The 23,306-nt window shown below is 36.8% G+C and overlaps 1 long non-coding RNA gene across 1 annotated transcript in view; it reads left to right on the top strand.

Moving 5' to 3' along the window:
• The window catches only part of LOC107520883, a 353,828-nt gene extending 331,576 nt beyond the window's left edge, over positions 1-22,252 (top strand). The window contains exon 5 of the long non-coding RNA XR_001599455.2: positions 22,214-22,252. This is a non-coding gene — a long non-coding RNA (uncharacterized LOC107520883). The remainder of the gene's footprint in view (positions 1-22,213) is intronic.
• Positions 22,253-23,306: the final 1,054 nt, after the last annotated feature.

The following is a 23,306-nucleotide window of genomic DNA, read 5'->3' as shown; positions in this document are numbered from 1 at the left end:
GATAACAGCACCCACCTCACATGATTATTATGCATATTCAATAAGATCATATATGTAAAGAATTACATTCCGTGCCTCCCGCATGGAAATGCTCAATGTATATTACTTATTTGCTATTTTTGAGACACTTACCCAAGTATAATTGTAGATTGTAATTTAGAAAACTTTATAGCAGAGATAGCAGCTCTAAAAGTTCTAAAGGATTAGCTGACTGGAAAAATAGAAAGATTTGACATAGGAGAAGAGATAAGAAGGTCAGGCTTGTCTCTCCTTTAAACAAATACTTTTACTCATTAATAGCTTCATATTTTTATGGCATCTTTTTAGGAGTCTCAGAATACAGAAGCCAAATACATAACCAATGATATAATGAACAATAAAGACACACATGCAGCAAGGAGAAGGTACATATTACATACTATGAAAGAACAAGGTATTTATAAGCACTCCTTCAGATATTCTATAATTGATACATGATTCAAATTCCCACCATTATTCCTCATTTGTAGGATCTGGTTTCATTTTGGAAGCTAGAGTATTCTTATTGTGAAAATGGAGATAGAGTTTTATACGTAACATCTTTTCTGTTTTAAATGTCTTTCTGGTACTTCGTGTGTATAAAACTGTCCTTCCCCTGAGCATGGAGTGCTGGCTCTAGGAAAAGCTGGTTTAACCTATATTGGTTGGTTAATGTGGCAGAGATCTGTCACATAGGACTGGACTTGCCGCTGGCTTGTCAGCAGATGTCTTAATGACTTTTGGTATATCTTATTTGTTCTTAATTTTTCATGTTAGGATGTGGAAAGTAACCTTAAAGAATTTTTACTTGCAGCACTCACATACTATTCTATTTGTAATCATTTGTTATCTATCATTGAGATTACTGACAGCTATATTAAAATATTTTTTTTAGATTTTGTCTTTGAATAGTATCTCAATATCGAAGTCATGAACCTATGCCCAAGTATAGCCTTATTTTCAGGGTAATATATTAGCATATTTTGGATACAATAAGAACCTTCTTGGAAGTGAGGGGTTTGTCTCTAGAACTGTCACCATTTTGTTCCTCTGACCCCAAAATAGATCCTTTTGAATCTGTAAAATGGATGCAAAACCATGTAGTCTTACTACTGCTCCTATACCCCAGTGGGAATGAAAAAACAAAATAGTGGCTGTGAGTGAAATATTCAAAGACAGAATGTCAGACAGTGGAAGGGATTATTATAAATAGCATTTCTGTTCTCCCGAGTCCCTCTCAGGGTCTCCCTAAATTCATCCTCTGCCAGCTGTCGTTCTCCAAAGCATTTTTCAGCAACATCCTCACCAGGATCCTTTGCATTTGCCTCAATTCTATTGCTCTGCATAGGAAACTAAAAATACATATCTCGCAGATTTGTGTTACGCTAAATGATCATTTAAATGTTCAGATCGGAACCCCTGGAATTTTCCATCTGCTTTTCATCTGCTGGGCTGATTCTGGAAGGGCGCTGCTGAGAGCTTCCCTGTGGGTTGGCTTTGCCAGTGGGTGTGATTGAAAATCTGTAGCAAACACTTGGAGAAACAGGGTAAAGGGATAGTTAATAAAGGACAAAAATAGAGATCAAAAAGATATAAACACACATCGCAGTTTGATCTCAATATCATTTTTTAAATAATACATTTGCGCATTTTCAAGATCAGCCTCTCTGGGGTTTCTTGCAGGGGACAGAATATTCTTGCAAGTTGCAGGGAAGCTTGTCTAGTTTTAAAGACAAGGGTAGAGGTGGCGAATTGCCAATTAAGTTGTGGGTGGGGATGGGGATGGGAGAGTGGAGATGGATGCTGTTAATGTCAAGGAATTCATGCCGATGACAGAAAGAGGGTGAAGACATATTTTAGGGCTGTGAAAAGGAAGGCAAGCCAGATGTAGGAGATGAAGCAAATCACACCCTTGCTTTTTGTTTTCGCTTACGAAAAGAGCCCCCCAAACATGGAGATCGTTATACAGAATGTCCAAGGCAAATTAAGGAAAATAATTATTGTAGCTGATGAAGCAGAAACCCTATTAGAGCTAAATGCTACTTCACAGTACTCAGTGGTGGAGGTTCTGAACTAAATGCATTTTTCAGCATCTTTAGTGTAGTATATTAAATTAAGTTTTTAACCACATTTCTCCTCCCCTTTATTTTGAGTCCTACCCTCCTCCACTTTCTTCAGCCTCTCAGGAAGGTGGTACAGGGTTGGAAGTCCGTAGAATGTGATACAAGAAAGGAACTGCTGAAAAAGAAATCCCTTATTTTCCAACTCCTTTTTCTCTAAGATGAAAAGTAAATAAAAACCCAGAGGGGTAATTAATAGTGGAGGGCTGGGGCTTCAAGCGACAATGAGTGACCTGTCATGGCAGAAAATGGAGCAGAGAAGAGGCTATTGGGAAGCAGAGGGAATTCTTAAGCTTGTTCGGCTTTTTTTCTGTTTTCACCTAAGGGAGCTCTTGCATCCTGAAAAAGATTTCCTTTAGCCCTGCGTTCCCCTTCTCTCTGAAAAAGCAGGTCTGAGATGGGGGAGCATTTTTGTTGATTTGAGATGTATGTGTTTCACTTATTTCTCACCTAACATAGTACTGTTTTTTTACTGTTTTCTGTTTTTTTATTTTAATTGATGTTGTTTATTAGGAGTATTTTTCTGCATTATATGTAGAGTCTTGAAGCTCTCTAGATGAAAAGTTTGTCAAGAATAGGAATTGAGTCTTATACGGCTTGTATATTCTTTGATGCTTCTGCAGTATTTGCCATTTTTTGACCAGATGACAGATATGCATTAGATACAGAAAAGAGTAAGCCACTTGGATCTTTTTTTCCTGAGAAAATTTCTGGCCCAAAGGAAGGCGTATGAGTGGTCTTTGACCACCTACTCTCGTTTCCATAATGGATCCAAATCAGTAGGCTTCAGCACTATTCTGGCCTTACAATGTCCAGTCCTCTGTTAGGTTAAGTGCAGGATTTCTGCTTCCACTTCATCCAGGAAAAGACATGGGTCCCAAGCAGGCCCTCTCCATCCCTGACAGACTTTTGCCCTCCCTAGCCCATGTTGTCAGTGCCATCTGTTCAGACACAGAACTGTTGATAGGTGAATGGGAACCATGCTGTAACACTTCAGTGTTTCATTTCAGAGTCTTTATCAAAGCTTTGCACATAGCAGGTACTCAATAAGTCTTTGATGATAATTTTGATTATCATAAAAGGGTTTCAGATTAGGTAGTCCAACAAAGATTGAAATGCATGTCTACTAATAAGCCTAAACTCCTCTCAATCTCCCAAAAAGATGTTAAAGGATTTGCATCAGCTGTAGAAAATGTTTACCATTTACCATTTCAGAGGAACATAGGACAACTTTTTGTCTGCAGGCGTTAATGCCTGTTACGTCTCTGCCACTTAGCTAGCTGTGAGATCAAGGGAAAATGAAAGTCCAATTTCAATCATCACTTAGATCAGACAAGAGAAACCTTAGTTCTTCTGAATTCTAACATATTCTACCATTTTACTTTGTACCAGGCACATCCCTAAGTGCTTTACATGTATCAATGTATTTATTTCTCACAGCAACCCTAGATGGTAGGTACTATTGTTTTTCCATTTTACAGATAAGGAAAATGAAGCATGGGAGGTTGAATAGCTTGCCCCAGATTACAGAGCTGGAAAACAGCTGAGCTGGAATTCAATGAGAGAGTGTGCCTCTGATGCCCAGCTTCTTATCCCATTCACAGCTCTGCCTCTTGCTAATTGTTTTTTGCAACTATCAAAAGATATATTATATGAAAGACTGTTGTAATACATTTTATTTTAAAAAATGAGGTAAGGAATTTTGAATATACTTTTTTAAAAAATGTAAGAGATCGCTAAGCTGAGCCATACCAAGCTCCTACCCAATCCCTGATTTCCCCCTTACCATTCACAGAGAAAGCCAGTGGCAACCACACAAGCCTCATTCAGGCCATTACCTCCTGAGAGCTGGTTGCGGCTGTTTTCAGGGGTGACAAATTTCTCTCTGTTCTCCATAGTGAGCCAGGAGAACTGACTCTGGGAAGGAGTTCCAAGCTCCTTGTGCAGTAGTGTTTAAAATGCAAGATCCCTGTCTGGGAGAGAAATGACTTGAAAAGCCTTAATGCAAACCCTCGTTCTGCTCTCCAAGCAGATGTGAGGCTGGCAGACCCCGTAGGCAGAGAAGGGACTTGCTTGGGCCATGATAATACATATTCAGTAGCAAGGAAAGCTTGATTCTGCACCTTGCTGGTTACAGCTGCCAGATTGTGGGCGATCGATGGAGAACTTTGTTAATGATGTGGAATTCACTTCTGGCATGCTCTGCACAAATACATATGCAATATATTATTAGTGCCCTCAAATACAGGCCTGTCCAGATGCAATTTAATTCGGAGTCTGATTATCTTTTCCTCTTTTTACCATTATAATTGGAATGCTGTTGATCAGATTTTGCTTTTAATAAAAATGGCAAACCATGCAGCATTGCTCTGAAACAATTTACTTGGCAGCAAACATCAGAAAATCACAAGGTGACAGTAATGAAATGACAGTAGATGTTATGGCAGCCCAGAGGAAAGAAACTCAGAGTCCTGGAGTCCACATTTTAAGAAATATGAGGTGGGTTGGATTATCTTTGGAAATTATTAGAAAAGATGTATTTATATAGATTCCTTTCCAAAAGATGAATCCAATCATCATCCCATAGACAAATGTGGAGTCTTAATGGCAAATGTTGATTTAATATTTGAATCTGAGTCTTGCTGTAAAAAGACTGAATTGCATTAGACGAGCTAGACTAGAACTGGGTAGACACGGAAACCTAATACCACAGCAAATAAATCTGGCTGTACAATTTAAAGCTGAAAAGAAATAGAAAGATAAATGATATCATAAAAGATTCACAGGGGCGTTTTTAACTGAACTGCTAAATATTTTAAAACAGAATAGCCAAGGCCATTTTGTATTAGAAACCCAAATGAGTGGCTCTCTCAATTTATTAAATTTAGTTCCCTCAGTGTTTATCAAGCCTTTTCTATCTGAAAAGTACTATGATATTGGAATATTACCCAAAGAAATTACTGGCTAGTCATGGAGATAAGGCAAGTAGCCCAATAATTTAAATAAACACTGTAAGTTAGGAAAAGGAATGTGCTGGTAAGAATCTTATGTTGTAATTCCTGCAAGCACATTGTAAGAAAGAAGTCTGCAGATAATGCTTCCTTCAAAGAGTCTATGTCTGTGTTCAATGACCCAAGTGCCTTGGCTGCCACCAGTGACAAAGCTCCAGCCAAAGACACTTATATACTGGCCACCATAAAGAGGCTAGAGATGTTTGAAGTGGCCTTTCTGTATTGGATGAGAACTAAGCCATCCTATTAGATCATCTCTTAAAATGAAATATTTGGTTCAAAACAGAGGATTGGAGAAGTGGAACAAATGTAGAAGTACATGCAAATGTCAGAAACCATTTCTAGACGATTGACTTTTTGCAATAGGCGTGGGTCCAGATCTGGTTGTCACAGAGTACTTCCTTAAGAACCATTGCTCTTACATTCATAAAAAACAAAACCTTCCCTGAAAATGTATACTGCATTTAGACCTAGATAAGAGAATATGAGAAGGGCCTGGAATAGTAATTAGCAGAGGCATTTTTAGCTTTAAAGGAAACTGCAGTGGGGAAAATAGATTTCTAAAGCCCCCTACAGAATCTGCAGACTGAGAAGTTAGTTGGTATGCTCAAGGCCACTGTTAATGAAAGTGGGGGTAGGGGAACATACAAGAAATTCCTAAACTCACAGTGGGATTTTGTTAATTGAACACTTACAGACGTTTACAAACTGGAAAACTGTTTTAATAAAACTAGATGAAATTTTTAACAGGCAAAATTTGAGGTATTTATCTGGAGCTGGCCTGAAATAAATCACTGATGAATATGCTTGCTCTCCAACCATCACCTCCAGTGACATCATGTGTCACCATATTTTATTGTTCAAGGTGTATCAGCACCAATGAACTTTGCATAGAACTGAAAGAAATAGTCACTTAACTACTGGGTGTGTTTTGTTGGAAGCCAAGGAGCCTCCACCTGCCTAAAAATAGCATGGCTCCATCCTGTCACTGGAGAGGTGATTTCATGTGTTAAGGCGAATAGAAATATTTTGGGGAAGAAATTTTTATTCTGTTTTCTATTTGGGTCTATTACTAGACCCACTTAGCCTATCAGCTAGCTAAGCATATAAGTGGATGAGAATGTGTGCAGGGGTCATATTATGTAGGACCCGTGATGTTAGGGGAGACCGGGCTGGGAGAGGAGAGAGAATGGAACACCAAAGGGTCCGTGTGATTTTGCTGGAGACTGGTTTGTCTTGAATTGGTAGGAGAATTGGCTAAAAGAAGTAGAGGATGTTAAACACAAGTTTCACTCATTTTTTGATTATGCTCAAGGCTGTCCATGCTATGAATTTTCATAAATGCATATATGAAATCGATATCTTTCTTTTTTACTAATAATCTACCCTCTCACCCAATCTTGTTCAGACTTTAAAAATATGTATCTTCATATTTCCTTTTGCTGTCAGGACAGAATATCTTAGGATAGTAGTAAATATATGAATGTGAACTACTTATGGCTTAATTTGTGTTCCTTTCTAGTCACATTTGTATCTAAAATGGCACAAATTCTAAGACAAAGGAGGATGGTTCTAATCATAGAAAGTTGTAGAAAGAGGGACTTTGAAATTGAGGATGTATTGGGGTAGGGTGGGGCTTCAATCACCCCACAATACCAACTTAGTCGAGCTGTGCTTCAGGTGGGGCCTTGCCGCTTTGAGGTAGAGACCTATTCTCTGTCTCTCCCCAGGTGCCACCTCCAGGCCAGGACTGGAAAGTTTTGCCTATATCTTGATTTATTCTATGTTTAAAATCACCTATATAAAAAGGAAGCACGCACGCACACACACAGACACACACATACACACAACCTCTGGTTCATAAAAATGTATTTTGTAATTAAATCTCAACCATTTGAAAAACTTAATTAAAACTGCCAACTGACTAGATGTATTTTTATTTTGAATTTGCGTTTTGATGAATAAAAAAGAAAAAATAAAGATAAGAGGGGTAAGGAGACAAAGGAGGTGTGGTGATTGTTGAACTTAAACATAAGAAAAATTGTCTCTAGGCTCTGTCTGGGGATAAGGACCCACTGAGCTACCTTTTACATTTTTTCCCTGATCTTATAAAATCAGATTCAGAATTATGCACAGAGCTCCTACAATGTCTTATATTGGCCAAATAATTCACAAAAGAAGAAGAAGAAGAAGGAGGGATGGAAACAAGAAAAGAAAAAGGAAAAGGAAAAGGAAAAGGAAAAGGGGAAGGGAAGGGAAGGGAAGGAAATTATGTTAACAAGACTTTCCATATTAGAACATGGAAGTAAACTTACACATCATAGTAAGATTTTTCAAAACCAAATTTTGAAATTTAAAAATGCGATCCTCAGTGATATAGAGAATTTAATTCACTGAATTTCTTATAATTTTATTAAGAAGTACAGACAGTTATCCTTTGATTCTCTGGGTTATATTGTCAATCAAAAGGCTCGATTTCCTTAAAAAAATATGGTTAACTAAATAATCACCATAATATCTCCAGAGGCTCTTCAGGAGCAGCTAATCTCTTGGACCTATACCTTCCAGATCACATCTAGAAATCATGTATATGTATCATGAAAAGTAACACTGTGATTATAATCATTAATAGTTACCCAATAAAGAGTTACTTTTTCAAAGTTACTTAATATCTCAGTGATCTTAATATCCATGATACCTACTCCTCATTTCTCTCATATTGTTGCTTTTTTACATCTTAAAAATAATTATAAAAGATTAAAAAATATATGAGAAAATAGAGAAAACTTAAAACAACTTGCTATCCTATTATTCGACAACATTAAATTCTTCTATTAAAAAAAAAATCCCTATTAGGGTGCTGTATTTACGTTTGCCTACTTTTCACAAATGAAGCTAAGAAAGTCACGCATAATATTGTTCCAATGCCATTACCAACCTGTCTCCTCACTAACTTTGACAGCTTGAATGTTGTGAGATAAAGATCTAAAAAGTATTTCTCCTCCTTAAGACATAAAATTTAAGACACTGAAAGGGCCTATATGCATGTTAAATCTAGGTGACTAATTGCAGAAGAGCTTAACCGGTTTGACTGGAGGCATCCAGTCACTCTGCGCCTTCTCAGTGTTTCCGTGAAATCAAAAAATCATAGAGCCGTGAGAGTGCAACGTTTGGATAAGGCTCTTCAGTTTGACTAGGCCAGAGGTGATGACTTTGATTTAAATAATTTGAAACTTCTATAAGTAGTGACCTCTTTCTCTAAATCAAAACTTGGCAGACATGCAGAACCCCCAGGCTAAAAAATGGTCATGAATCTGTCCCCCAGGAAAGACAGGGGCTGGGCAGGCACCATCCCTAGAAACCAAATTTGACTTGGGAACGCTAACCCTGAGCCACTCAGCAAGCCTCTTCTGCTGAATAAGGTTTTCTTCTCTCTGAGAGTTTCCACCTAAGAGTCTGAGGAGACCCCGAGGCACAACCTAGCAGATAAAGGGACTCCTTTGATCCTTCTGGGTTATTTGGGCCACTGGCCCTGAAGCAGAAACCAATGTATGGGAAGAGATGGCAGGTAGTGGAGTGCTTATTCATCCTTACTGACCCTGTGCTACTTTAGTGACTCAAATCCATGGTCATGGATGACCCATGTTAAAGATGGCCAGGGCCACCACGTTGCACAACTATAAGGGGCTCCATTTCCACTGTCAACACAGTGACTAGTGCTGTCTGAGATCACACAATTGTTAAACAGACAAACAAAAAAAATTAACTTTTGCTGTTAAAAGTCTTTTTAAAAGAAATGGTTTATTAGGCCATTGCTAGCCAAAGAAGAAGAAGAAAAGGGAGAGGAGGAGGGAGAGGGGGAGGGGGAGGAGGAAGCGAAAGAGAGAAGGAGAAGACTAGTCTTGGGGCATGGAGTCTAAACCACCAGCAGCGTGGCTAGATAAAAAAGACAACATGTCCAACATCCAGGAGTTTATAAGACATTTGAAAAGGATTTGCATAAGCTACAGATAAAGGGTAAGGGGCAGGTAAAGCGGGCTAGTTCTGGAATAGGTGCAGCAGAGTCTGTAGCAGCATCCACAGCAGTGTCCAGAAAGCTCATTCGTATATTAGAAGCAGAGACTCCTGAGATTCCATGGCACCTGGTGTCTCTCTTTTGGATAATCACAAAAATACCCATGTGGAAATTAATCCTAAATTCCAACAGCTACACGGGGATGTGATCAGTCTTCTGTCAGAGCTGGTCCACAGCTATTAACAGGCTAACTGTTCTGTCTCTTTCTCTCATTCTCTGGCCACTATAAGTTTAATTTAGAACTTCTCAGATTTTTTTTCTTGTCATAATTCACAAACCAGATGCTGCATATTTTAGGAGTTTCGAGTCCTCAGTATTCACTACCAAAAGCTATCACTTTTTTTCTTTTTAATTAAGTATGCTTTGATAAATGGCACAATATTCAGAAACAAAGAACATTTACTTTAAATATGAAATACATAATTTTAAGAAAAACAAAGGCGATGGGGGAAAAAAGATGCAATTATTTAGGCTCTGAACCCCATAACTAAACAACAGATACTGTATGGTATCATCAAAATAGTCAAGAACTAAAGAGCAAATAAGTAACTAGATGAAAGTTATGTATGATCTAAACCCAAAGACAAATGTTTTTCTCTTCCTCAGAAGAATGACTATCCTCCCCCATAAGACATTCTTTCCTTGTTTCTCCACTCACAAAGGTGTTATATCCTGTAATAATTCCACTTTCCACCTTCTCCTGTTTACACTTTTTACATTTTTCTTGCAAATTCACATGTGACCCCATGGACTCAAGTCAGAAGTTTGCACAAATGAGAAATACTTCAGTGAACTCCCAAGAATATATAACTTTTTACTAAATATTTTCTAGTTGGTGGTATCCATATTTGACTTCATATCCTCCAGAGAAACAGGCTTCTGGTAGTATTTGCCAGGAATTACAGCTTTAACAAACAAAATCTGTCGATAGTGGAGCACAACACAGGATTTGGTCACAAAAGGACCTTATCTTTTTCACACATTTCCTCTAACACAGAACTTTGTGGTATTTGCAACTTTTAGACCATAAGGGAAACACATTTTTGCCACGTAATATACTGGAAATAGCTGTGGACTTTGAGTCATGTTGGAATATGTATGTTAGGCTTGGCAATATGACTCTAGGATGGCTTATTCAATGCATATACTTCCATGACAACAAAAGACTTTCTCGTCACCCTCTCCTCCTCCCATCATCTTTTTCTCAAAATGAAAGTGCCACATACAATGCTTTGGAAAAACATACTTTGCTTTTTTTCATCAAATCATAAGATGTGGCCTTAAAAAGAACTCAGAGAAAAGACAAAAAGAAGGGTAGAGGGTGCTAAATTAATCAGGACATTCAGTTTGCCTACAAATATTGAGTACTGCTGGCTATATTTAAGGGCTCTAAGTTTTTCTGTGAATTTTTACATTTCTTTAAAACAGAACAACCTGAGCTATGCAATTGCTTTTTGGGAGCAGTAGCCATTTTATTAGGAAAGTCTGCATTTGTTCTGCTTTTTCAATTCTTTCACAGTATGGCATTACGGACAGTGATAGGTTTCACAGATTTATTAAAATGTACTGTTGTCCTCAGCAACTTGGCTTTACCTGCCTCTTGGTGTAGGGCAACAAAGAGCTCAGCATGTAAAGTGTCCATATCACACCACCTGCATGCAAACAGACTCCCCTTACCCAGGTGGGGTGCAGGGCAGAGGGATTATTCCTTTTCCTATCTGTTCACACAGTTTTTGTTGCATATTTATTCCTGGGATCTTCAAGGCAAGGCTCTGGTGCTTTGTATATCACTAAGCCACATCCATCCTTATGGAAATGTGGTGATTCAGCTGAGTACCTGGTCACTTCCTTCAGCTGTCACTTCCTCCTTGGACAGAGGCTAAAATCTCATCAGACAGAGCCCTCACTCAAATTTGGATGGAATGAAATTACTTTGGTCCAGACAATCTGTTTTCATGCTGCGAGTGGATGCAATCCCTCAAACTAGTTTGGTAAATATAGGCTGAGATAGTGAAAGTCAACCTTTTTCTCTCTTCCTTCTAGGAAGTGTAAAGAGAGAGGTAAAGATTTTCACTTTGTTTTCATGTATTTTCCAGGTGGTTACCTAGCCCAGCATTTATTATTGTCAAAGTCCACCTTCAGCTTTGTGCAGACAATATGCCACTTAATGAAGTCTCTCTAGCATCCAGGCCCATGCTTTTCATGACTAGGTCAGTGGGGTTTCCTGAGATGACTGTCACTTTAAGAGGTGACAAACTCTTTTCTCTCCCTGCAAGAGAAGTTTGGATATGTATATATGTTGTAATTTTCTCTCCCAGAATTCTAAGTTCTATAAGGCCAACAGTGCAGCAGGCAGTCATGTCAGGACATCTTAGACCTTTTCAGTCAAAAAAATGTGCCTGTGTCAAGGCATGGTGGCAGAGGATAGGACCAAGGACAACTGAAATGGGGTTTATCTTTTGAAGCTAGAGCCAGAACTTTCTGAGCAGAAGAGGAGATGGTATGAGTCAACACAGCCTGAGGGCAGAAAAAAAATAAAGAGTTGCTAATCAACTGGCATAAAATCTCAATTATGCAAAATGAGTAAGTTCTAGAGAGCTTGTGTAAAACACAGTGGCTGTATTTAACAACACTGTATTGGACACTTAAAAATTTGTTAAGGGTAGATCTCATGTTAAGTGTTCTGACCATAAAAAATACATATTTTTTAAAAGGTGGTATGTGAGTGGCATCTGAAATACCATCTGACCCAAACATATCTCTGCCACGGGCTGACCGAGGACCTATTGCCTATATTTAGTGAGTCTTTCCTTTGATTTTAAGAAGTAGCACTGAAACCATATCTCTCTGAAGGAGGAGGAAAGGCAAAAAAATTATTACATCTCCCTTTCTTTAAAGTTCTTCCCATCTGGGAACTAGATGCCCACAATTTGAGAAGGTCCTACCGCTATACAACCAGGAACTATGATGGGTACTGCACCCTCTCAGTCAACATTGGTAATCATCTTGTAATCTAGATTATCTAGAGGTAGCAGTAGCGAGCATCCTCCAAAGACTAAGATTTGCCTGAATATCATTTTAGTTTCAAATAACTCACATTTTCTTATATTTTATATATCATCTGATGGGCTGCTAAAAATGTCAGCTCTAGTCTTTGGGATGCACCTGCTATGACCCTCACTTTGAAGGACTGAGCAAGGTTTCAGTGAATCTTAGCACAGAAAACATTTTTTGGTTGGGGGAGGGGAGTGGTTTGTTCTTACATATTAACCCATAGGTCAGTTTATTCTTAGATATTAACCCAGAGGTCACTGCTGAGAGGTTCTTTATTTTTGCCTATTTGGCCACTGTCGGTGGTTTTCAGATCCTATCTGTGGGTGTAGAAATCTCTTATTGTACCAATAAGGGCCTGGGTGTTTGAGAGGCTATATGTGGCCTTCTCTAGTCATAGCCATTCTTTCTTTGACTTTTTTTGTTTGTTTGTTTATTTTCTGTCTTCCTATGGATCTGCCCAGGAAGTTCAGAAACCTTCCCTTTGGAACCCAATCACACCCTGCTCAGTTCTCCATTATATCTCTTTCTCCTTATAACTCCTTCAAACCGGGAGACTCTTCCTCAAGCCTTAAGATTGAGGCTGCTGGAATGGGAATTCATCTCCCTTTATTCCAGCAGTTATTTGTGCTTTCTTCCCTGAACACAGAGACAGAAAAAAAATGGGCAAAAAAGGAAAAGGGAAAATATAAAAAGTCATAAAGAAGACATGAAAGTGAAAAAAATATTTATAAGTTCATCACTAGGTATATCATATATAGTATATATAAATACTTCTATAGATGGTAAACTATAAAGTGGCCACTGACCAAGAGGATGAGTGTGGATTAAAATCTAACCACACCTTGACTTAGTAAGCCATGCTTTGTCTGCCTAGAAGGGAAATTTTTTTTCTAATTCACAGAAGGTACCTTTTAAACTAGCAATGGCCTTGCCAAACATACTTCCATGTTATCAGAAATTCCTGAATGTTAAGAGGAACTTTCTGTTCCTGGCAGCTAGGTCAATACACAACGGATTCCCTTAGTCTTTGATTCATTCTCGCTTCTAACTGAACACAAGTGTCATGTATAAAAGATGATTTTACACTTTACGTGGTGTACATGATCTGGTCCTGGAATTGCAACTTTTGGAGGGCTCCATTTGTGGAAAACATATTTTGATGTTTCAGGAAAAGGGAAGGTCATGAGGAAAGGCAAAGACCACATTTTCTCCTAAGAAATGCTTTTCTATCCAGTGAAACAGGAAACTATAAACTGGGCTTGGAAAAGAAATGTTCTCAAAAAATGACAATGACAGCTCCAGCTTTAATTCACTCCTCTGACTCTGACAATAAAGTGACAAATGAAATCAGTGACTGTCCTGGAATAGCTGTTGCTTCAGTGGTTAAAAAATGTGGCCCTGCACACCGACAGAAACATATATCACTGAAGAAAGTGGTTCTTCTTTACCAATTATTAATTTATGTATTGAACTTTGTATTTAGATATGAAATGCTCGATTGAAGGATTCTAGCAAATGCAAGTGCCTCCAAGTAGTGGGCGAGTAGCATAACTATATGGTAGCTACATATATACAGTGAAGAGTGGTAGGAACTGTGAGAAAGTAGATGGGTATGCCTGCTCTAAAAGCATTCAAATACATGTTAGACATGGTATCCGCCAATATTAAGAAAGAAATTTCTACTCATGAGGATATTAACATAGGACGAGGAAACAAACATGACTATGTATATCCACTGTTATCAGGGGTCTTAACCACCTGTAGTTTCTTCTCATTTTACAAATGAGTAAATAAAGGTTGTAAGAAAGTGTAATTCATCTAAGCTTATACTCTTAGAGTGGGGCAGAGCAATGAGTCAATGACAAATTAAATGTTCTCTTAACGAAAGTGTCATCGTACACCATTATGCTACCTGCCTATAGGCTTTATCATCTAACTGAAGAGTGGAGAGATATATACAATTGGGCCAGTTGGGTGATGTTGACCAAAGACCGAAGCTAGACAAGCTACTATAAGTCTGGGTGGGTAAAAGAGGTTCTTACTCTTTTCAAAGCTTAGAAAGTGATCAAGAGCACCTGCATAATTGCATGTGGAAACACTGAAGTGACTAGAGATCTGGATACTATTGCTAATAACCTGTATTTGAAAGAAGGTGGAAGGTGTGTTAAGCAAGGTGTATTGACTGAGAGGTAGAAGAAATTACATGTGATTGTTACTAGAAAATGGACTTAAGAAATGGCTGTTATTTCTAATCCATGAATAAAACCGTAATTTGCTTCATCACTTTCAGCTTTAAAACTATGACTGTGTTATTCTACCCAATAATGTTTAAGTAAACCATCCATAACTGTGTAAAATAATGGAGCTATTTTCTGGTCAATATGGATATTTAATTCTGGGTAATATCAATGGGAAAAGAAGCAAGAGAAAGAGAGGAAAATGTAAAGGATTCTAATTTGGGGGAAGCATTTGCCAGTGCTTCATGGAATCATGAAAAAAATTAATTCAAATTGGCTTGGAAATGAACCTTGTTATATGTGTCAAAGATACTCAGAAGAGTCCAAACCAATAATGATAAACAAGACTGTGTCTTTCTGGGAGGAGGTGGCTATTACCATACCCAAGACTACATTTTCTGAACAGCAGTAATCAGTTAATTCCTCTAGTGAGTACCACACCATGGGAATCGCTTTCAGGATTAGACTGTAGTATTTCACAACTTGAAGGATTAAAAAGACAGGAAGAAACATTTTGTGTTTATTTTATTTTATTTTTTTCAGGATCCGATAATACTTAGATAGCTTTGCAAATAGCCACCAGCCCACTAAAAAGAGCAGAGAGTAAGTCTGACAATCGTTATCTCAGGCCATGGAATGTAGAGCTCTCCTTACAATTGGATTAGTTTAGATTTACTGCTCTAGCCCTAGGCAAAATGAAATAGTAAAAATTGTGAATTCCTTCAGTGTCCCTGTGCCTCTTCCTCTCAACTAAAATAATTTCTACTCATTGAAAGCCTATTCATATAAGGTACCTTTTCCTACTAATGTAACCCTTGATATCCCCAAAGGTTGGTACTGCTATTGCCATTATACGAATAAAAATCCAAGGGTTACTTAGACTCCTAAGCTACTGTAAGCTTCTAACTTCTATAAGACACTATTATAGTTAAAGCAACCCATTTGACTCTTCCTATGTAAAGGTCTTCATTCTTTCCCATATTCAAAAATAAAATATTCTAAAAGGGACAGGCATTACTTGATGTGCATACCAGTATAATAATTTAGAATGAGTGTGACCTCTCCCAAAATTGGAATTTCAAATATACATTAAAGTCTTAAGGTAAATAAATGAAATTCTACAACTCATGACACTTGAAATATCATATGCAATTTTGTGGATGAAGGGTAGAGGTAGAGGATATTGTTCTATGATGGCAAGATATTCATAGTCAGAGCTACTTCAAGGGGCAACATCGTTGTGGGCAACGATGAACATGAAAATGTCACCCTCCCCGCAAACCAGGGTGAAGCGTGACAGCTCTGTTCACTATGCCCTTAAAATCCTGATACAAAAGTATTGACTTAGCCTTTGAGCCTTGATCCTAGGACAACCATTCTTTACCCTCCTATGTCCCTACGTGATATGGGATACGAACAAAATAATTTCGAAAATATTAAATGTACCTGGCAAGTGAGTAAAATGCTGGGAGTTGTTTCTCCTCCATGGACTATTTTCCAAAATTTTACTTGTTAAATTAACGCACAGTAACATTGACTCTTTTATGGTGCACAATTCAGAAAACCACCACCACAGTCAGGATACAGAAGTTTCAGCCTCCTCAAAACCTCGTGTGAGCTGTTCCTAAAGCATAATAAACACTTATCTGTTCTCTGCTCTAGTTTAGCCTTTTCCCAGAGTGTCCTGTAAATGTGATATAGTATGTAACCTTAGGAGACTGACTTCTTTACTCAACATAATTCCTTTGAGATGTGTTGATGCTGACACATCTACCAGTTGTTTATTTTTATTAGCACTAGTATTAGTATCAGTACTATTCTAGTGTATAGATTTACTACAGTTTGTTTATCCATTCATTTGAAGAAGAAAGAATACTTGGGCGGTTTATAGGTTGGGTCAATTATGAGTAGGCCTGCTATGCACATTCATGTACAGGTTTTTGTATGAATGCGTTTTTACCTAGGGTAAATGACAGTGACATATAACAAGTGTATGTAGTGTATGTTTTACTTTATAAGAAGCTGTCACCAGTTTTCCAGGATGATTGTAACATTTGAATCCATCAGGAGCATATGAGAGTTCTAGTTGTCTCACATTTTAGCCAACACTAGTTATAAATACAAGGGCTTTTTCTTTTCTTTTCTTTTTTCCTTTTTTTGCTTTTCATTATAACTGTGCCAACAGATGTGTAGCAGCATCTTACCATGGTTTTAATTTGCATTTCCCTAATGACTAATGATATTGCACATCTTTTCATGTTCTTATTTGCCTTCTATATGCCCTGTTTACAAGTGTCTTCTCAAACATTTTGCCAATTTTTAACAAAGCTGTTTGTTTCATTATTATTGAGATTTGATCATTTTGTCAGTTAATAATTTCATGTATTTCTTTTCAGTATATTACTATACAAAGTTTAGATACATGTCCATAATTTTTTTAATAGATTCTGGATTTGTGTTGTTAGATATGTACTTGCAAATATTTTCTTCCTATCTATAACTTGTCTTTTCATTCTTCTAACAATATTTTCTTATATAAACAATAGAGTCATTTGTAAATAGATAGTTTTATTTTTTCATCTGCAATCTATATAGATTAATTTTATTAACTCATTGCATGATATGTAGGAGTGGTAGGAGTTGACATTCTGGCCTTATTCCTATCTTTGGGAGAAATAACTCATTATTTTTATCAACTGAAATATTGTCAGCTGTAGTTTTCCTATAGATGACCTCTTTTATGTTGTGGAAGTTCTCTTCAAATCCTAATTTTCTGAGTGTATTTTTTTCATGTCATATATCTAGGATGAATTTTGTCAAATACATTTCGAGCATCAACTGATACAATCACATGGCTTTTTCACCTTCGCTCTGTAATATAGTAGATTGCATTGATTGATTTCCAAGATTTGAACTAGCCTTGCATTCCCAGAGTGAATCCCACTTGGCAATGGTGTATTATTCTTTTTGTATATTAGCAGGCTAAACTTAAAGATTTTAGAGTCTTTTTATGAGAGAAATTGATCTTTAGTATTTTTGTTTGTTTTTGTTTGTTCTTTTGTCTTTTTTTTTTTTTTTTTACTGTTTGTATTTGATCTTACTGTTAGGATAATTCTCATCTTATAAAACAACTTGGGAAGTGTTCCTTCTTATATTTCTTGGAAAAAATTGTGTAGACTTGTTGTTATTTGCTCTTTAAATGTTTGGTGGAATTCACCAGTAAAACCATATATTTTTCCAAAGATTTTTAATAATAAATTCCATTTTTTTAATGGAATAGGACTATTCATGTTATCTATTTCTTCTTGGATGAAATTTGATAATTTATGATCTTCAAAAAAATTGGTATGCTTCATCTAAGTTGTCATATTTAATTGCTATTTTCCTTTGTTATCATTTTAATATCTATTAATCTCTAGTGTCATCTCACTTTATTTTTTTGATATTGCTAAGTTATATCTTTTCTTTATTTTTAGTGTGGGTAAATGTTTATTAATTTTATTGATTTTGTAAAAAGAGGCCTTTGGTTCACTACTGATACTTTGACTTCAGCCCAGTGAGAGTGATTTTGGACTTCTGACCTTCAAAGCTAATTTTGGAAGTGGTTTTGAAGATGCATAAAGGTGAAGATCAAGAAACAAAATCAGATCAAAGAACATATATAAAGGAGTGTGCTAGAGTATGTAATACATAGACAAATGGGTGCTAAAGCTGAAGTCGACCAGCATGCTGGCAGGACATGGAATACAGAAGATAAGCAAGAGCACAACTGGATTCAATGTCTTGATTAAATAAGGTAGGATTAGGATGGTCAATTCAAATGGCAAGAGCTTCAGAAGAGAAAGAAGAAGTAATAATTTGAAAATTGTACCAGGACCCAATAAAAAGGCTATTAACCCCACATTTCAACCTCAGATGCACAGAAACGGGCTCTAGTGGTGAATGTTAGTGGGCATGAGAAATGTGTTCTAAATACATTACCTTGGGGGAAATCAGATGCCCATTGAGAGAAAGAGACAGAATTTTACTATTTCATTACTCAGAGATCCCTGGTGAGACCATAGAACTCAGGGTCACTCAGAAGAAGTACCAGGGTCAGCCATAAGGCAGAGGAGTTACTGCAGACAAATACATTCAGTGTGGTGTCTGTGGGAAGAAATGGGTAAGTCAGGCTCAGCACGTTTAGGATTGGCAATTTCAATAATTTTAGAAAGCTTTGGGGTACAGGGGCTGTCCTTGGTTGTCTGATACCTGGCCCTTGGGTGATTAGGGTAAGTGTGTAGTGGCCCAAATTATGAGAGCCCAACATGGTAGGTGATTAGGGCTGTAGATTTAAAGGGCTACTTAAGAAGGGGAACTAACCAGCTTCTAACCATGGCCTCAAACCTGGGTCAAGACAGCATTTCAAAACACTATAATACTTTCCATGTACTAATCTCCTCCTTAATAAATCAATAGTAACTTTTAAAATAACTTAAAGGTCTTGACCAAACTACTGTTGTATATTTTCTAAAGAAGAAAACTTTTATATTTCAGATTCTTATTTTATAATATGTTTATAACAGACCAGTTTTTTCATCATTATGTACAGAATAAAAGAAATGTCACATTTCTTTATCTTCCTGAATGAAATCATATCCATCCCTGAGACCTCTTGTAGGAGCATTTTTTTCTTTTCTCCTAGCTCCCATGATTTATTAAAAAGGAGAGGCATCCATCTCTTTCACCATGGCTTCCAAGGCCATGAAGCTTAATGCTCAGTGCCCAAGCATTTATGCCTAGGCCCTGCTATGACTGGGAGCTTATTCTATCTTGCATGAGCATCATGGCTAATCATAGAACCCACCACCCTCTGTCTTTTCATGCTCTAAGTACCAACTTTCTCTCAGTCTGGTATCAGCATCTTCCCATAGAAGCACCTGGCCCCATCTTCCTGAAGATAATCCAACAGTATTATTTCAATCATACCTAAAAATCAATGAATGCCACTTTGAGAATTTTCACATCTGTTTGCAACATTTTTATTCTTATGATTCAGAAATACAAAAAAAAAAAAATGTGAATTTTCTTCTGGGATGAAGGAATTCAAAACATGATTATACCTGGTAGATGGAAAGGGAACTGGTACTTTGTTGTAAATATTAGGAAGAAGGGGAATTTTTTTATTCATTTGCAAATAAGTCCACAGCAAGAAAAAATAAGTAATGTTTTATTAAAGAAATTATTAAACTGAGAGCAAATTTCTTCAGCATAAACATTGAACCGGGGTTATAAAGTTTACTTGGTATTTACAAAAGTTATTGCCTGAGTGCAGTTTACCTGGGGGTGGGGAGGAGGTGAGACTCTGAATAATGTGCTGTTAATGAAAAAAATAAAATATTAAAAACAAAACAAAATGAAAAACAAAACAGCTAAGTTAATTTCTCCAAAACAACAGAGGAACACTTAGTGTTCTCAACTATTGTTTAATGTATTTACATAGTTGGGACTAAATCAAAATAACTAAATAATTTACTTAGTTCAGATCACCATTGAACATTGAACTAATTTTTCCATAAGTCAGTATGCTTTTGTGATTGCCAAGAGGTTCCCGAAGAACCTACTTTAAAGGTAGATACGAATTATTTATAATTAGCATTTACTTGTACCAACATTCAAAAATAAAGGTACTAATGATTTTCTAATACAAACAACTCACTTTTGAAGAGATACCCATTTTCCCTTCACTCTAGCAGCATTATTTATTTTAACTGCATTCAAGAATAAATAGCCTTATAGTTAGATATTGTTACAATGACTAATTTCAGCTTCATTAGTATCTGTGTAATCACATGTTTAAAATATGTTAGGTCCACATTAATGCAGTTCCTTGGCATATCAGGAATATTTTTATTTTAAATTTATTTTTACATTTTTATTTGTTTGTTTTGCTTATATCAATTTATAATATCAGCATTTATGAAATATTTTCATTTTCCAATTAGGGAATTTAATTTTATGTGCAAATCATAATATGATATTTCATGTTTAAGTTGGTTATAAATTATATCCAATGCAGCACACTTTATTTAATAATGAAAGTTATAAAAGAAGTAGTTTTTTAATCTTATATAGTTAATCAAACACTTTTTCTTTTTTGCATGTATTTTCAAAACTCTTTAGGTCTGATTTTTAGAACCCTAAAAGGGTTGAAAATCATTGTTCACCGAATTATATAAAAATATTTATCTAGGAATTTAGCATTTGCTTATTTAGCTCAGATCCAGAGACACTGACTACTCCCTCAAGAATGGTTTCTCATTAGAATTCCGGAAGAGTAAGAGCTGATGAATATGTATATTTTGTTTAAAAAGATTTAATTGTTCATTTGCTCTAAAGACATGCATAAGAGTGAATAGGGAGGGCATACAAAAGCATCTTGGGGACATTTTGGTGGCTGGGGGTGGTGGGAAATGCAGTGCATGTGGATATAACAGTCCAATTGTTACCTCAAATAATCTAGAAACAATTAGTTCACCTCAGTCACTTATGTGAAGACAAGAACATGGAGGTGGAAGCCATGTGGGAGAAATGTGTGCTGCCGCAGTTCTCACAGAATGAGTGTCTCACGTCAACAACAAAAGTTTTCACCATCAAATCCCTGAGCCGGAAGACTGACTTCCTGGGTGCATTTTAAAAGAATGCCCTTTGGAGATATTTGCTATACAATGTACAGTAATTTAATACTGGTTGAAACAGCCAATGGCAGAGAAGAATCGGAAAGATGCAAGCTTTTAAGACATTGATTGCTCTAACTCATTTTGGACTTTAAATCCTCTTTTTCGATAGTGGCAGAGTCTACAATAGGAGATCAGACTTGGAAATCAGAGCCTGAAATGCCCATCCAGAGGAAGTCATGCAGAAAATGAAGCATATCTGGCAGAACAAGGCTGTGGTCAGGGAAAAAAGACAATGTCAAAGAAAAAGGCAACAAAGAGATAATTGGGACCCATTTCTCTTTGTTCCTCCAGCTCTCTCTTTTTTCCACAACCCAGCTGCTTGCCCCAAAGCAGGAATCCTAAGACTGTATGAGAATAAAGCATGGCCCAAGCAGGAACGGGCGGAAGACTCCATGGGAGCTCTTTGGTGGTTGGATGAGCTCAGTTTGGCTAACTGTGTATGTGCAGGGGGTCAAAAAATGAGGCAACTCTGGGATAATCAAGACCTTCCAGATGAACATCTACTACATCTAGGTCGGAGATCTGGCAGCACCGAGCCAAGTAATAATGAAAGAGATCAAGGTTCTCCTATCTGATTCAGAATATCTACATACATCTCTCTATTCTCATCTAAATCATAAACTTGTAGAGAAGGGAAGTTATCTCAGAAATCTATTACCCCCAGCACCTTGTACATCTGGAACATCCACTACATAAAATTTTGTTTAGTAACTATTTATTGATGTGTATGTGTGCGTGTGTGTGTGTGTGCGCGCACACACATGTTCACTAACTAGCTTTTGATATTAGATGAAAAATATTGTTTTGTCTCATGGAATTTCAACTCCTTGAGTTCCAATTGTTTCTTTCTCGTGACCACTGAAAACTTTCCAACCAAGGGAAAATTTTCTTGCCCTGCCCTGTTTAGTTATATTTTGAATTAATACTCACTGACAAAAGTCATTAAGAATGACTCATTTCTCTAATTTTTCTTTTCCAGGGCAGCTGTTACTGACAAGCTGTTGCAATCATTCTGGTGGTGAGTGCTTTCATGTGCTTGAGAAGTACTATAAAAACTAATTTTTTGTGATCTATAATTTTACAATTTGTATTTAGGAAATACAATCCATTTTCTAAATTCTCCCTTAAAACTCAGTCTTTTACTCTGAATGAATAAATTCCTGGATATAATTTGCCTTAAAACTGAGCTGACAACAGACAAAAAAATATAGTGCCTCACTCAGAAATATACCTACAGGTTCATAGAATATTAGAGTTGGGGAATACCCTTGTTATACACTTAGAGTTATAATCTTAGTGAGGTCATGTGATTTGTCCAAAGTTACACAGTTGTTTGCCATTGGTTGCAACAGAATTAAAACTCTCTAAATTGTGGTCCAGTATAATTTTCAGTAATCAATAGCTGCTAGTACCTGCCCTCAGTAAACAGGAAATTAAAATATGTTTTAAGTATTGGAAAAACAGACAAGTGACTCTAAAAACTACTCTACTGAGCATGATTTTAGATGGGCATATTATTATATTTTAGAATGCAATTTTAACATATTGATAGTATTTTCATGTTTAAATGCATTTTCATATACACTACCTATTTTGTTTCTTATAATAAGCCCATGAAATTTGTGTCTTATTATTCCCAGACTAAGGCTCAGGAAGGTGAAAGGATTAATAAGTGGTAAATCTGAGAATGATATCCAACACTTTTGTATTTAGCTTTACCCCTTTCCCTAGGGAAGATACTCAGAATCCTAGATTTCCCGTTACCTCTCGTGGACACAGACTTGCTCAATTTTATTTGTATACTTGGAAGGCCTGTGTTCACATTCTTTTCCTTCAGGCGGTCTAGAAGACTTCTCTCTAGATTTTGCAGCTTTATTGTGCATCTAAAATTATTTGAATGAATAAGTGAGATGGCATCAGTCCTTGATGTCATTCCGAACTGTAGCTTGCCTTAACTTAGTGTTTACCTTATCCTAAATTGGTCTGTGAATGTAACATTATAGGTTAAATTTATACAAATAGCTAGTGTGCTATTTGTGAGAGAGATTGTGAAAGTATGCATTGATTGATGT

Source organism: Rousettus aegyptiacus, unplaced genomic scaffold, assembly GCF_014176215.1.
Source record: "Rousettus aegyptiacus isolate mRouAeg1 unplaced genomic scaffold, mRouAeg1.p scaffold_m13_p_12, whole genome shotgun sequence".
In the NCBI taxonomy this organism is placed as follows: domain Eukaryota; kingdom Metazoa; phylum Chordata; class Mammalia; order Chiroptera; family Pteropodidae; genus Rousettus; species Rousettus aegyptiacus.
This window is presented reverse-complemented; position numbering and strand designations above follow the sequence as displayed.